Raw genomic sequence first — 11768 nt, forward strand, 5'->3', positions numbered from 1 at the left:
ATCCACTTATTAGAAGGAGAAGGTTTTGAAATGAACAAAAAAACAAATATCGAAGTGAAATCTTCAGCTTTATTGGACTTCTATTTTTTTTTCTTATGATTTGTTTTGTTTGGGTTTGTTTGTTTTGTTTGTTTGTTTTTAAGAATTGGTCATATCAGTATGAAAATGAATGTGTTTCGTCTTCCTTCTGTATAGTTTTGGGTGGTACACTATTGCAGTCTGTTCTGTTTTCCAGTGCAAGGCATGCTTTGGTTTATGAAAACAAATGCTTGTTCATCTTGCAAATATGAGGGGTTGAAAAGCTTTTGAATAGGGATCTACTCTTTGCACTGCTGGAAGCACTAAGCCTCATGGTGACCTGATAGGCAATAGCTGGAACAAAGACCCACCTATTCCACATTTAAAGGATGATAATGGACATCAGTGTAGTGGGAATCACAGCCATTTTTTTCTTGAACTAGCCCTCCCACTTAAAGAGCTACTAAAACACCCACTGTAGCATGTCTTCAGGTACCTGGTGACTCCAAAAAAAGCATTTAAAGGATGCTTTTTTCCTGTAAACTTGTGATCCTGCGACACAAGCTCTTTACGAGTTTGTTGTTGAAACATGCACTCTGAAGGGGTCCCAAATGACAAAAGTAACAGGATGCAGATGGAATTTAATCTCTTGGACACATCCAGACACTGTTATCAGGTCTGTCATCTGTACTTAGCATACCCAGATAGCTCTTGAGTGGTCTGCATAGACAGCTGGCAGTTTACTAGAGATTGTGATCTTCAGAAAATATGTAGCTGATGTCTTGTGTAATACTTGCTGTGGAAGCATTGGTGTCACCAGCCTCAGTGCAACACTTGCTGCCTGGGGAACATATATCTATAAAGCAGGACTCTTTGGAAGAAGTTATTCAATACCAAGTACTCCATCCCAGAAAGAGTCATGAAAAGCATTCACAGAATTTGTGCTGCAGAGTGATGGACTGGAAGGGGGAGATCACTGGAGGACTGCCTTTGGCTCAGCAGTGCTTGCTGCTCACTGGAAGGGGGAGATCACTGGAGGAATCCCTTTGGCTCAGCAGTGCTTGCTGCTAAGCTGCAGTTGCAGACTGAGGCTGGTTTGGTGGCTGCTGGTGTTTCGTGGGGACGAGAATCCCTAAATAACCTTGGAACAGGAGGAGACATGCCCCAGTGCTCTGGAAAAACCCTCAGCTGTTGTGGATTGTTTTTGTGCAACAGTGCAAGGTCAAACACTGCGTTGTAGCTCTCAGAATAGTCATGATCTCGCTGTTAAGGTACCTGCCTGCATCTGACACTGCTGCCCTTGGAGAACAGGCAAGGTATTGCCTGAGCCCACTCTGTGCACTTCACTGCCACCTGAAGAGACCTTGGTGGTAGCTGGGGAAGGATTATAGCCTGGAATTAGAGCTTTCAGAGGCTGTGATCAGCTGTAGTGATGAGGTGGACTTGCAGCACTTCCCTAAGAAAATATTCTGTAGCTCAAGGGCAGAGTGCTTTGAGAGAAATTTCTGTTTCCTCCACATGCTGTGGATGCTTTCAGATCTAATCTGCAAACAGGGAGTATGTCAGGCATGAGGAACTGTGCAGACCATTTGCTTTTATTGAGGTTTGGGCAGGTCCAAAGTGATGCTGAGTGCTCTGTTGAGATGCTCTGCTGGTCATCGTTTCCTCTGTGCATCCTGCAAAATAGCTCCATGAAGCACAAAGATGCTGAAAAGTTGCTGCATCACCCTGGTCCTGTGAGCAGCAAGGGTTTTGTTACATGAGATTTACTTGTGGAGTATTAAGTCTGTTTTCAAAAGTTTTACTTGGACCAAACACCTGTGGAGCATGAGAAGGCTTTCATGTTAATCAGCCAAGTCAGCTAAGAGAATATATAATTCCTTATTCTTTTTGCAATGTAGCAACCCTGTTTAATTAGACAACTGGGATTTGAATTATTAAATAACAGAACATTTTCAATCTACTTTTCTGATGGTAAAGATCTCCAGCAACCCCATTTTCATTCTGTGGATTTTTAAATTATGAGTTCCAGAAACTCTTTGAACCTCAGGAGGATGACTTACTGGATCCAGGAGGACAGAGAAAAAGAACTCTTATTTTAAGGTCTCCTGAGCACAGCAAGTTACTCTCTGTTGTTTACATACCAGCCTCACCAGAATATGGAAATAAATGCTAGGCTGTCGAAGCAAAGCAGAAAAATTGCGTTTTCGGCCATATCCTGTGTCAAAGCATCTGTTTGGTTTTGTGCAGCATAAGAATAAATCCTTCTACTGCACAAAACACTAGGAGCACTTCTCTGATTTGGGATAAAAGAGAATAGAGCAAAGTAACAGGAGCTGCAGTTCCTGGGATTCATGAAGATGAACTGGTGTAGCTGAGAGGTGAGAAGGGACAAAGAGATGTTGTCTCAGCCAGAGCAGGGAAGAACTGCTGAACTTGGGCAGTGATTGGAAGTCTGCCACCTTCAAAGCAGTGACAAAAGGACTGAGGAAATGCCTGCTAGTGTCCATGGTTGGGGCAGACATGCCAGCAGCCCTGGGCAGGGTGTCCTTGTGGGCAGCAGGAGGGAAGGAACTTGCTGACAAAGCCACTTGGCCCCAAAAAACTCCTTAAATATCTCCCAACCTCAGGCTCTCCAAGTCCTCCTGACCCCAGGCTAATGTATTCTGGCTTCTGTTTGGGACTGGTGCACTTCAAAAGCCTTGTTGAGTGGAGGGGTGGGTGGAACTGGTGACCCAAAATACCATTTCCCCTTCCTAAGGCTGGGCGTATACCAAACTTGTGTCTCTGTGTGGTAAAGGAATATGAACCAAAAGTGCTGAGAGATGCAGTGGTTAAACTGAAACATGCTGTGGCAGGATGAAAGTAATCTTGTCCCTTACAAGGCCTTAATGCTTTGGTGCTTTATTTTTTTCAAATGGCTGCCATCCATGCTGTCTCTATCTGTGCTTTTAATAGAGATATTTTAATATGCAGAGATGTGTCAAGATACCATCAGGTTAAATCATCCCATATATTATTATCACTCACTAGGTTGCCATAAAAAAACAGTATCTATAGTTGTGTTTCATTTAAAATTTTTAGTCTTAGTGTCATTGAAGGTGATGAAGCATAAGAGGATGACTCCATGTAAGGGTCCATGTCCCTTGCAGAGAACCCTGCAGTACAAAGAAGGGTCAAATCCATCCACATTTTTTGCTGTTTCTGTGAGTCTGGTATGTAAAATATGATGCAAATGAGAGATTTAACTGGATTGCCAAAACTAAGCTTCATTCATAATCTCTTTGCTTGATGTTCAAAAATAATGTCACTGTACATTCACAGGAATGGCATATGAGCTCTACCCCAAAGCTAGAGCAACATAATGCTGCATCCCGCTGTTTTTGAGAAGGACCTTGGTGTCTTGACTTGGTTACAGCATTGCAGCAGGGTAGCTGTACTTCAGAGCTGTGTGGTGGATGGAAGTAAAAATGGGTCTTATGGCAGAACCTATACATTTATTTGGAATTTCTCAGCCAAGGTCTGTAGGAGATTGAACGTGTTTCCTTGCTCACATTCTTCTGAGTTTCAAACAGGAGAAGGAGAGCAGAGTAATTGAATGAAAGCAATGATCTGAAAGAGCTAATCGAGCACCAGGGATTCTTCTTTGAAGGTAGCTCTTGATTTATCTCAATAGTCTGGACTCAGAAACTGTCCAGTTACTTTGCTGTATTTGTTTCATGCCTGGTCTTAGCTATGGAGTGACCCTTCCCACTGCTTAGGTAAAGCACAAGTGCTGTGCACTTGTAGGAGCTCTGTACCACTCAGGTACAGCTGCAGTGTACAGTGGCACTGTACTACCACTCACAGTTAAGGAAAGGTGAGTGTGCTCCAGCCCCAGAAAATGACAAGCAGTATGGTGATACTGGTGTTTAACTGATGATTTATCCTCTTGTCACATCTAAGGGGCAAACCTGCCCCTTTGCCAAGACTCAGTGGTGTGTTCACTGCCTGTATTCCTCTGTAGCCCAGCACATCTTCCCATCCCTCTGGGGCACCATCCTCTCAGGGAGTCTGACTGAGCAATTTCTGCAAATCTGTCAGTGTCAGCCTGATGATGAAACAGGAGGAGGCATCATGTTGGGCATGGAGCACTGAGTACCTTGAAAGCTGACTTCTGAAATGAGTATAACCAAGTGTGGTGTGTTTCTCCCATGTGAAAACAAGTTTATAGGGCAAAAGCAGATGTTACTGTTTGGTACATGTGAAAGATGCTTTGAGGCAGAAGTGGGTGTGCCTCTCTTTAACTGGCAAGAGAATCTGCTGTTACTTTCTTCTTTTCTTTTTCTTTTCCTTTTTTTTTCCTCAACGCTTTGGTAATTGAGTTTTGGGGGGGTTTATCTTTCCCTGAAGTTGTGGGTGAATTTCTGATGTGATTGCACAGTGTAGTGGTGGTTGGAGCCCTGCTGTTGCCTTGTTCATCAGAGCTGCTTCAGAGAGTGCAGAACACTTCTGAGGTATGATTTCCCATAGCATGCTAATCCAGTGAAGTGCTGTAGATTCACTTGCTGGCACTGTTTAAATCCATAATGCAGCACCACCTGCCAAACCACGGGGCATAATGGAAGTGTTAATGAATGTACATATATACCCTCCCACACGGCTGCAAGTGGAATGACTTAAGAGTCAAGGCAGAGAATTTAGGCTGAGTGTAGAAGAAACCAGAATTAGGGTATCCTGATGCAGATCTCTGCTGAAACTGGGGGGTGAGGGATGGCCACAGGGGTCTAAACTTGGGTCAGCTGACTTACAGGGTGCTTTCAAAGATGTGTTTTCAGCTGCTGCTCTGTGGATTCATTGAGACATAATTTGGGCATTCAATACCAAAGTGCAGGTGCTGAGCAGCACCTGCTGGGGCCCTGGTACCCCATCATAGGATGCTTCTCTCCAGTGCTGGCAAGGTGAAGGCACTTGATAGGAGAGTGGACTTGAGTCATGGAAAGGTAAACTCTGTTCCTCAGGGGTGGTTTGGCCAGTTTCCCACTGGTTTGAGTGTCAAGGTGTGTGTTTGCCACCAGACTGGCACAGAGCAGAAGGAGCAGGGAAAGAGCTGACAGCCAAGAGTGTGCCAAAGACAGGGGCTAGGAATAAGCAGCAGGGCTGGCTTGGCACATGGCTGGGATGCTGGCAGTGTACGTGCATCCTGTCCTGTTCAGTGGAATGCTGTGGCTTTGCAAAACCCTGCATCACTCTGTGTGTGAGGCAGAGGAGGGGCCTGTCCCTTCATCCCACTCCTCATCCTTGTACCCAGTCTTGAATTCTGCCCACCCTCCTCTTTGAGACAAGCAGTTGGATTTGCCAAGTATGGAGTCACCTCCCCAGCATGCTGTACGTAAATAAGAGGCTTATGCTCTTGGCAGACACTGTAATGAGCCTGGAAAAAATTACTGTTAGGGGTCCTGGCCCAGTGATGACATCTTGGAGTCTTCCAAGTGACAGAGTAATGACATGGACCTGGGAAATGCCTGGAATAGCCTTCCATACAGTTCTGGGATTTAGCGTCATTAAATTCAAAGTAAAACAGGCCATGTGCCTATTTGGGTAAATTTAGGAGATAGCTGCTCCTTCATCTTCTGAAGTCCATGCTGGTGAAGCTGTACTAAATCTCCAGCATTACAGACCAGCATACTCTGTTCTTCTGTACCTGTGAGTGAGTTTTAGATGTGTTGCGGGGAACTGGAAGGACTGTCCTTTATCCAAAACCCTGGGAAAATTTTATAGGGAGCCCTACAAGGTTGCCCTGAACCTTGGGGTGTAGAGCTATTGCAGAAACATTGGTGCTGCTCCATAGCTCACAGACTATTTCAGGGAACACTGTGATGCAAGATGAGCAGGCAATGTGTCTTTTTTTTCATAGGATATGTACAACAATAGTCTTTTTGCCTAGGAAGGACATAGACATGAGTCAAATTTTGGAAGAGATTCGCAGGTAGAGGAGAGATTTTGGAAATAGCCTGGAGATCCCCTCTCTCCTCACCATCCTTACCTCTGTGCCTTGGACTTAGGATTCACCCAGCCCCTAGTGGAAATGCTATTACCAGGGAACTTGACAACCTTCACCTCTTTGCAGCTGTCTAAGAGGTGCAAAGTGTGTTTGCCAGGAGGAAAGGGAGTCTTTAAAAAGCCATTTACACCCTGAAAGACATCCGGTAGCAACGCTGGAGATGTAAAAAGCATTAAATACTGAACTGAGCCTGACTGGAACACAAACTTGGAGCCAAATGCATTGATTGATTTGCAGGAGGGTGACTGGAATGAGGTGGCCCTGTACCCTTTCTATCCATTAATCATCTCCAAAGCATCCGTAGGTGCCATGAAGTCTGTGCCTGGCTCAGCCATTTGTGGACTGCCTGGTGCCCACAAGGCTGCAGGGCAGTGACCCATCAAGGAGCTGAGCACAGGGGTGGGTGCAGCCCTTGTTTTGGCAGGGTTTTGGAACTGATGTGGGGAAGGCAGGCTGGAGCTGTGAGCAGGTCCATGCTGGGCAGTCCCTGGTGCTGCTTAGGATCCCCTCACAGCTCCATGCTGCAGCACAGGAATTTGTTGCCTGGACCAATTCCACCTGCCCAAGGTGATGTTGGTTGAGGCCAGGAGGGCTGTGTCATGCACATCTGGCTGTGTCATGCACATCTGGCTGCGTTGCCAGCATCAGGGCTGCATGCAGGCAGCAGAACATCTGGGCTGCAAACAGGACATTGCTGAAGCACTGGGCTATTGCTTCAGAAACCTCACTGAGCAGTATTAAGAGCAGCAAAACCACCCAGGGCAGTGAATTTGGGGTCTTTTCTATTGGTGTGTCAGCAGGCTGGGATGTTTAGGAGGGAAGCTGCCCATTTCCAGGGATTGTGTGAGCAGGAAGGGCAGCTATTGGAATTCGAAGCCGCTTCCTCCACTAAATTTGTTCTTGCTGTGTTATCTCTGCCTGGGTAGGGCAGGGGAACATCTTGGCAATCTGCTTTTTTGCTACAGTATGTTTAGGTCAGCTTCATTGGTTCCATGATAACATAGGAGAGGCCTTCCTGGACTCACTAGCAAAGAATTTGCAAGAGTAATACAGGAATCTGTCAACCCCTGATGTCTCCTGAGAGCTTTGGAAATAAATTACTAAGGAAAGGGATGGGGGATTTAAACACACAAGAAGTAGTGGAAGTAAGAGTAGCTGAGCCAGGCCCCAGTTACTGAGTAGGATGCTCTCATTTCATACCTTGGCAAAAGGCTTGGATCAGCCTCCAGTGGACTCCCCTAAGCTAACAACCATACAGTTTTGAGGCCTTAGAGATAAAGGAATGGATCTTGTGTAGCTGCTTTCTGGTCATATAACTGAATTCTTCTACAGACCTGGCAGTGGCAGAGCTGTAACTACAAATGACCCAAATCTGACTGAAGTGTTGTTTTTAATTAAAAAAAAAAAAAATCTGTCTTTTGCACCTAACTGCTGGTTTGTCAGAGTGACAGAACTCTTCTTACGTATTTTGAAAAGGGCACTACATCACTGAGGGAAACAGGCTGAAGATTAATGGAGTTGTGGTGGGAGGTAGAGGAGGAGTTGGGAGAGGGAAGCAGAGTTGGTTTTGGATGACATTTGTCAGTGTGATTGACTCATGCTGTGCTGCACTTACATACAGATGGGGACACGTGCTTCTCAGTAAAAACAAGTGAGTCCCTGAATCCAGCCTGGCCACCAAAAGCTGCTGCTCAGTTCTACAGCAAGGGCTCCTCCTTACATCACTTAGGGATTCACTGAGGGGGCAGGTGGGGGGCCACCTACTACCTAAGCCATTTCCAGTGACATGGCTTTTTATTATTACTATTTGTTCAGGCTCTAATTCCATGTTTCCTGAAATAACTACCAAGAATTCATCAGGCAGCTACTGCCTTTAGCTGCCTTTTGTGTGAATCTCAAGTGCTTCATTACTCCCCCGGTGCATTTTCTCTCTCTTACAGTAAATCTGAGCAGCATCTGTGTGGTGGAGGAGGTGATGCAATTTTGGGTTGTAAGGGAGAAAAGGTCTGGCTGGCACAGGAAGCCAGAGAGCAGTTCAAGGAACACAACACTCGGGGTACAGCACCTTTCTGCACAGGAGGAGAATTGATGGGGCCACTTCCAGGACCCACAGTCACATCCCCCCACATTCAAAGCCCAGCCAATTGCAGCTCTTTATTGCTTGGTAGAGGATTTTATTTTTAAACAACAGTTGGTTTAAGACTTTCTTTTTTTTCTCCTCCCTTTTGGTAGCAATCTGATAGTGCTTTGATCACTGCTCCAAAAGGAAATGCCTGTAATTTCCTGTGCAGGTCTTACCAGGTGCTGGGCTCCATCAGATCCAGAAGCTGATGGGAGTTGGGAGCACCTGTTAGAATCTGCCTTCTTAGAAAACCTCAGACTTGAAATTTCACCTGTGTTTTGACAAACTTAATGCCAGAACTGCAAGGGGAATCAGACTCTGGCTTCCCACATATAGATCTGTCCCATGCTGACTTCCCACTGAAGACTAGAACACGGTCCACTTTTGTTCAATGTGTCATTTTGGAGGCATTGACTGGGAAGGAAATCTGACAGACTGGAGAAAACTTGGCTACGAGTTAATAATCTTTATTTAATAATAATTGGCAGTGGTTTTTCATACACCTACGAGTCCTTTGGCTCTCAATGGCTTGGGACATGGTCATGCCTGCTTGAGGGAGAAATTCCTGAAGTTCATTCAGTGCCTGATCAGCATCACTCAAGGGAAGCAGCAGCCTCCTAAAAGGGCATGTCCTGTCTTTCAAGGATTTTTAGTAGTTCCCAGCCCAAGGGATTGCCTACACACATGGGCTGAACTATTTTGGTACCTGGCTGGCGTCTCTGGGTGTGTCCTCGTGGTTGTGTGGCTGCAGCCAGCAGTCTGCAAGAGGAACAGAGAGGAAAGTGTTCAGATTTTGCAGAGTTTCAGCCCTGCAGGCACTGCATGGAGCTGCTAATGCTTACAAAGTGGCTGGGTAAAGGATGTAATCGAGTGAGCTGTGGGTAGAGGAAGAGTTCTTAATTGCAACCGTAGGAGTTGTTGGCAGCCTCAGTGGCTGATAGTCTTGCTCAGGTGAGATTGGCATCCTCAGCTATGCAGAGCTCTGGCAGGCTGTGGCTGAAGAGCCATGGACCAAAACAAGCTCATGATAGGAAAATTGCCTTGGCCATGGGTTGATGGAGTCATCAGCCTCCATGCTTACACATCAGTATGTGCTAAATCATAGCCTATTGCTGAAGTGGACGTAGCTCCCTGAAGTTGTCTGCTTTGCAGAGCTGCAGCAGAGGAGGAGGGAGCTTGGTAGTTCCCACACAGGCCCTGCTGTAGCTTTTTCTGGTGGTTTCATAACAGAATTAAGCAATTTGTGTTGCATGTTGCCATGGAGACTGTAAATCACTGTCATGCTGGTCTTCTCCGTCAGGGAGCTGGTGTCTTTAATTGCAGGAACCTCCCCTACAACCCAGGGCTTGGCTCTGAGCTTGCTGACCCTCTGTAAGGACCTCACCCTGGGAGCTCAGCCTCCAGGACAGCAGGGCAGCAACCAGGGAAAGGCATGCCAGCACACTGAATATCAACTATCTGGGGTCCATTTTATTTTTTATTGTTGTCTTGTGTTGCCACAACTCTGCTCAGAAGCTGTGCTCAGACCTGCTTGCATTCAGGGCAAGTTTTGTAGTGAGAGAGGGGATTAGATACACTACCTACATTTTATGGGTCATCATACAAACTAAGCTGAATTTGGTGGTTTTATATTTCTTGGCTGCTCCAAGGGGATAGCTCAGCCCTTCCATTCCATCTCCATGTCCAGACAGGTAAGTGAGGTTTTCTGCAGTTTATTCTGCCTCCTAAAAACAATACTTTTGCTGAAGAGGCTCAACCTCAAGTGACACCCTCGGATCAATGTTTCTTTTTTCTTCCCATCCAGCTACCCGAAGTAGCCACACTTCTGACTGTCTCAGCATTACTGACTTGTGCTGTCAGGCCACCAGTGTGTATGAAGATGGTTGTATAAATCAGCATCCTTCCAGTGACTAAAGCAGAGCCCTGACAGCATTTGTCAGTGTAGGGTATGGATCCTTCTCTTGGCTCCTTCCAAATAAACATCTATATAAATTGTAAGATGATTATCATCAGACCTTATTAGTGTATTACCACATGCTGCTTTGTATTCAGACAATAGATAAAAACATTTGTGCTTCACTTTTCCCAGTCAGATCTACAGCAAACACGCTTATTCTTGCTTCAATCTGAGGAAGACTGTGTCAGTACTCTTGCCAAAACCACATGAAAATCAGCCCAAGTCTTTTGCACTTGCCTGTAACTCTATGCATCTTTGGGAGTGTTTAGTCTTTTCCAGGAAATTATATATGTTGTTTTAAAGGTTTGAATCATGAGCTAGTTAAGTTTATAATCCTGTCAAGGCATGAGTTGTCTTCTTGCTATGGTTATCAGGGCAGTTGGAGGGGTAGAGAGACTGAAGTTCTTGACTTTTGGAAGGTTTTTGATATATATGTGCATGACTGGAGCATGGGACCTGCCTTCACAATGGAAATTAGAGTGTTTCCATGAGCAGTAGAAACAATCCTGCAGAAACATCTAAACTTGCTGCCTTTTGACACTCTGAAGTTTTCATCTGTTGTGCCAGTGTCACCTAAAATATGGGGAGTTGTGCTCAACAAACCAGCTTACAGCTCTTGATGGTTTTTTTTCTTTTTTTTTTTTTTTTTCTCCAGTTCAGTTCTTGCAGTTTTCCCCAGGCTACATAACACTCAGTCTGGTGGTTCAGACTCAGCATGACCAGACTTCTGGAAAGAAGGGGAAGCGAATGCCCCGATTCAGGCGATAAGCATGCTGGGCAGAGACACAGTTTGTACAATGGGGCCAAACATTATCCTAGGACTTTGGGGAGCATTTCATGCAAGATAAGCTTGAGGCTCCTTAGGAGCGGGTTAAAGGGCTGGCACAAAATGTCAGTGAAAATGTAATGCTGGTTGCCAAGCAGCAGCTTGTGGTTTTGTGAGGAGGTCAAAAATCGTGCACAAACGGAGTATGTTTTTCACATCCACAGACTGTCCCCCACCATGTCAGTAACAATCAGCCTTTCATTCTGCCTGGCTGGAGCTGCTCTGCCCTGTAAAGAAGGATGGGGTGAAATCTTGGCCGTGGGCAAAGCAAAAAGCTGCCATTAAATGTGTTGGAAGGAGGGGCAGAGCTTTAGCCAGAGTCTGTGTCTCAAAAAGCCTGTGAGGATCATCTGACCCAAGAAGGATTTCACAGAAGGAAAGCAAGTAAAATTAAGGCATTTAGTTGAAATTCATAGGTTTTTCTGCAGCCCAGCTTGCTGTGTATTGATGTGTGGTCTCATAAATATGAGAAAGTGGCTTACTCACAAATAGGGCTAAGAAACTTTTCCTTGGGCTTGTTGTTAGGAAATGCAGTAAGACTATTTGAAACCTCAGCTGGTTTGGTCTTCTCCCCATCCAACAGCTATTGCTTGCAGTGAAAATTCTGGCTGTTCTCAAGAATTTCCTCCAAAGGTGGTTTAGAAACAAGCAGACTTGTTCATGCTTCTTCTTGCTCTGAAAATGTTGGCTTGTCTCAACTTGGACAAGAGTCCTTTGCTGTTCTTAGCAATCTCATCCTCTGTCTTCTCCTTATGTGTTTTTCTTTTTAGAGATGGTATGAGGTCTCCAGTGAATTGAAAGA

This window comes from Erithacus rubecula, assembly GCF_903797595.1.
Source record: "Erithacus rubecula genome assembly, chromosome: 8".
In the NCBI taxonomy this organism is placed as follows: Eukaryota; Metazoa; Chordata; class Aves; order Passeriformes; family Muscicapidae; genus Erithacus; species Erithacus rubecula.